This window comes from Macrobrachium nipponense, chromosome 8 (assembly GCF_015104395.2).
Source record: "Macrobrachium nipponense isolate FS-2020 chromosome 8, ASM1510439v2, whole genome shotgun sequence".
In the NCBI taxonomy this organism is placed as follows: domain Eukaryota; kingdom Metazoa; phylum Arthropoda; class Malacostraca; order Decapoda; family Palaemonidae; genus Macrobrachium; species Macrobrachium nipponense.
The window spans coordinates 25,154,171-25,159,170 of record NC_087203.1 but is presented as its reverse complement, the minus strand read 5'-3'; positions in this window follow the sequence as shown (position 1 = coordinate 25,159,170).

Here is a 5,000-nt window from a genome sequence, read left to right as displayed (position 1 = left end):
GCTTAGTAGACATGTTGCAGCGATTGGTTCTTAGGGTAAATTCATTTACACTGTATGAACAGAATTCTCCATTTTCAAAGAAGCTTATAAGTTCCCTACACAAAAGAATAAATAAAAGGAGTTCAGTTCTTGTAGGCCTTATGATAATTCTACTAGTGCTGAAGGACTAACAAGTTCACCAAGATCAGTGTACATCCTCATGGAAGCAGCTAAAAAATGTTATCAAGAAACTGCAGTCATCCTCTAGTCTCGTCAGATGTCTTCAGATGCAAAAACGACACTAACCGTCAAACTTCAGGCAGCAATAGAACTGGCTCAAGATACAAATAGGAGGGAATATGGCTTCCGGTATATTGGGAAAGAATCCAGTTTATTTTAGGCAACCGGGAAGAGGACATATAATTTAGAGAAGTTATTTCAGGCCCGCCACCCTGTGCCACCAACGTCCGTTCTAGCTGAAAGGGCTTTCTCGGCTGCTGGGCTTTTAAGTAACAAACTAAGAACAAGGCTGGTAGACCAAAGTATTGACTGCTTATGCTTCCTGAAAAGTTATTTCATGAACAACAAAGCCTGAATTCACAAAAGGATAAGACAATCGTAAGGCTTGTTATGCTCACAGTCGGGCTAAGAACTATTATCTACAATTCCCTGTGAACTATGATGAGCTTAACTGGACTCACAATCCTTTTATCCTTTCAGGTGTTACATTTCCACTAAGAATATGCAAATGTTACTCATGTATTGAACAATAAAGTCTTTGTCATGCTGCGTATAATTTTACTCCTTACTACGTTAGTAAAATCATATAATTCATATCAATCTCTGTTCAAACTTCCAATTATAAACATGATAAAGTACCAGTATATATCACAAAGATTTCCTTAGTTGAATGAAAATGATAATATGCAGCATGAAATTCAACAAGTTCCAGTAGATGTTGATTCTCATAGGGTATTGTTATTATGTCTAATCTCGGTAAATCCCGGGATTTCCCGAGAAGACTCAAACTTGTCCCGAAATCCCGGGATACAGAAAACCTAAAACAAGAAACCCTGGCTCTCAAGATGACCTGACGCAACCCGGTTTGTTTGCAGGGAATATTGTCTGCCATGTACACTGCCTTGGAACTGTGCAGAAGCCTTCCTTTCCTAGGAAATGCTAACACAGGCAAGGGCGCTACCAAGACACGGGAGAAATGTTAATGGAGACAGGGACACTATCAAACACCTGATCTGAATTCTCTTTCTAAATAAATACGCGAAGTAAGAAATGAAATTCCTACTCAGCCATTTTCTTTAAAAGCGAGAGTGAAGTATGAATGGTTTCAGGTTGAATATAAAAGAATTCTCCTGTAGCCACTTGAAAGTTAAAAGTGTTTAATTCAGGAGCATAATCTTGTAACCCTGCTCACCAGAAATTATATTTATAAACCATTCAGTTATCTGGCAAATTGGAAATGATCTTGAGATGAAAATATTAAATCCTGTGATAAACAAGTAATCGCTCTTGGCCTTTCAGTCCAATCAAACGTCAATTCTTTACTCGTATTATATTTTCTTCCCTTATGTTACCCTTTTTACAAAAGGCTTCAACGTTAAAGCCTGGATATCAGAGATATCAAAGCGATTACAATGTCTCTCGCGTCGGGTTGGAAATCCCTCTGAAACTGCAGTGCCGACGTTAGTCTTTGAAATTCATGAAGGGACGCTTTGCGGGATGTCCAACTTAGTGTCTAAATTGAATTTGTATACCAGACCGTATATAACATATAACTATGCATGCTCTTCGTCTGCACAATCCTAATGACAACGTAGTACTGGGAGTATGTTAGGAAGTGGAAAAGGAAAGAAGGGGAAGATAAGTCAGTTTGTGAGCTTTCTTTATGAAATTAGTTTTTAAGAAATTCATAACGACGAGAAAATAAAAGACGTTTTATCAAATGTACAGATGTGAATTCTAGACTTTTGAATCGATTGCTATTTTTTTCTTGACTTTTTTGTCTTTATTTGGTTTTCTTAAAAGTTGAAATTGGAAAAGGAAAGAAGAAGAAGATAAGTCAGTTTGTGAGCTTTCTTTATGAAATTATTTTAAGAAATTCATAACGACGAGAAAATAAAAGACGTTTTATCAAATGTACAGATGTGAATTCTAGGCTTTTGAATCGATTGCTATTTTTTTCTTGACTTTTTGTCTTTATTTGGTTTTCTTAAAAGTTGAAATTGGAAATTGGAAAAAAAAAATAGGCCTAAGGCCAAGCGCTAGGACCTATGAGGTCATTCGGCGCTGAAAAGGAAATTGAGGGTAAAGGAGGTTTTAAAGCCTTAAAAGGAATAAAACTTGGCTGTTTCACTATGAAACAAGTGCTAGGAGAGGAGGAAAGTCAAATGGCAGAAAAATATGAACGGAGGTAAAATAAAAGGAAAGACAGGGGTTGCAACTATGAGCCGAAGGAATGGTGCAGAGAACCTTCAAATTATACATTGCCTACAGTGCACCGCGTGAGGTACACTGATTGCACTAACTGCTACACTGATTTTGTTAAAAGTAGGTTATCTTCAACACTGCATGTGTGACCAATAGATGGTTCTTTTATTGTCTGTAGCCATAAGATACAGACTTACAAACTGCAGTATATATTATATACTTCTATATTGATAGTGTGTGATATTATACAAATTCCCCATGTATATACATGCAACATTGTTCACAACTCAATATGACAACATTATATACTATATAATGATGTCATGTTGAGTTGTGAATAAAGTTGCATGCATGTACATGGGGAATTTATATAACAGCACGCAATATCAATAAAACATTACGAGTAATTCCAGAAAATGAGATGAATTTTCAAGAGCCCTTCTAGTTAAGAATCCTAATCGTGAAGTATACTGTTGACGTCCTGGAACCGGATGGATATGACAACGCCAATTTTCCATCTTTCAAAACGGTTTCGCGGAACTGGTTTCTATGGTCAAGCAATTTTCATTATCTGGTGAGGACAAGGAACACCGCCAAGTAGCATTCTTACCTTTGTAGAACTCATATCCTGAATCATCATCTCTTTCCAGTAACTCCTTTCCGTTTGCTCGATATTTTGGCGAAATAATTTTATGTTCATCAAGCGTGAATCGCATAGTTCATTTAAAATGAATAGGGTAGACTTAAAATAAAACCAATAAAAAGTACGCCAAAGTTTCTACTGCGCAATAGACTTTTCTGTACGAGTCGCAGCCCATGAAGCTTTCAGCCACAGCTTGGTGGTGGCCTGCCCTATACCTATGCCAGCCCCACGATTTTGGCTGAATTTAATCTTAAATAAAATCAAACCTACTGAGGCTAGAGGGCTGCAATTTGGTATGTTCGATGATTAGAGGGTGGATGATCAACATACCAATTTGCAGCCATCTAGCCTCAGTAATTTGTAAGATCTGAGGACGGACAGACCGACAAAGTCATCTCAACAGTTTTCTTTGACAGAAAACTAAAAACTGCCATCCCAACGTCGATGAGCATCAGTACAAAAATCTGTACCACTTCATAAGACCTTTTCGATTTACGGAAGAAGAATCTTGAAGGATCTTGTATGTTGGTCTTCCTTATGCAATAGCAGTCTCATAATAACTCAAAATCTGATATTAGTTTTGAGTTTTCTCTACCAATCTTTCAGAAGGAAAATGAATAAATAAAGTGGACCCCACATTTACCTGTTTTTTTTTTCTATCAAATTTTAACGCACATACTCGCACACACATTTACATGTGCCTTCCTGTTCAATGTGCCTTCCTGTTCAATGTAACAGTTTGAGGGTCTATGTATAATTTAGGTGGTGGTTTTATCATTTGTTTTAGTTTAAAAGAGTGAGTGTCAGAGCACAACCAGGGCACATTGGTGACTTCTCTGCTGTGTAGCTCAGCATGGGGTTCAGCGTCAGCTAATCTTGCTTTACTTACGCTGTACCTCAATTAGCTGGTAAAAAGTATATATATAGTTGGTATATCTAGTTAGACATTCACGCCTGAATTGGCAGGAGGTGCCAGTACGGTAAGTGGAGCTCTACATGTTTGTTCATGTGCTTACCTGGATGGTGTACAGATCACACGGGACTTAAATGGCACTAGATGAATGATAGGGCTAGGTGTAGAGTGACTGAACCTAGTTGTTTTCCCATTCATCAATGTGCATATCAGATAAGGTGGTAAAGGAAAGCTTCTCGGCTTTAATCAAGAGCTCATAATGGCAAGTGTAAATTCAATCACAGGCAAAAGGAAGACCAACTGGAACAAATGTTGTCTTTGCCTGGACGACAAGAAAAATTAAGGTGTAACTTCACCCTTGGCCTCTGCACATCATAATCCTGAACATGATGGGTATGTAATGATTTCAATTAATGTGACATTTTTCCATGAAAGTGGTGAAATACTGCTCAACTTTGACCAGCAAGGCTGGATGAAGGCAGTGGCATAGAGGCAACACTATGACAAAAAAGTGGCAAAATACCATAAGAACTGTACGGTCATGTTTAATAATGCAAAACTTGACCGTGCAAGAAAGCGATCTACAGTTGAATGTAGTGAACCACAGGAAAAGCATGCTAAACAGCGTCGAATGAGTCATGCCAGAAAGCAGAGACCATATGAAGCCATCCCTCCAACCAGAGCAGCTCTGCTTCAACACACCAAACGTTCAGGATATCAGGCAGGTTGTGTATGTATAGGGATTTTGTGTGTGTGTGTGTGTGTGTGTGTGTGTGTGTGTGTGTGCGTGCGTGTGTGTGTGAGAGAGAGTATCCTATCCCAGGAGAAAATATCTACAATAATATCATAAATGCAAACCAAAATGTACTCCTACTGAGAAGAATTGTAAGATTATCATATGGAAAGAAGTAACACTGTGTCCGCTGACGAGGCAGAGTCCTGAAATTCAAAGAAAGCCTCTTGTTACTTGGATCTCCATTAAACCTTACCAAACTCAGTACGGGTCCGTGCATGTCATAT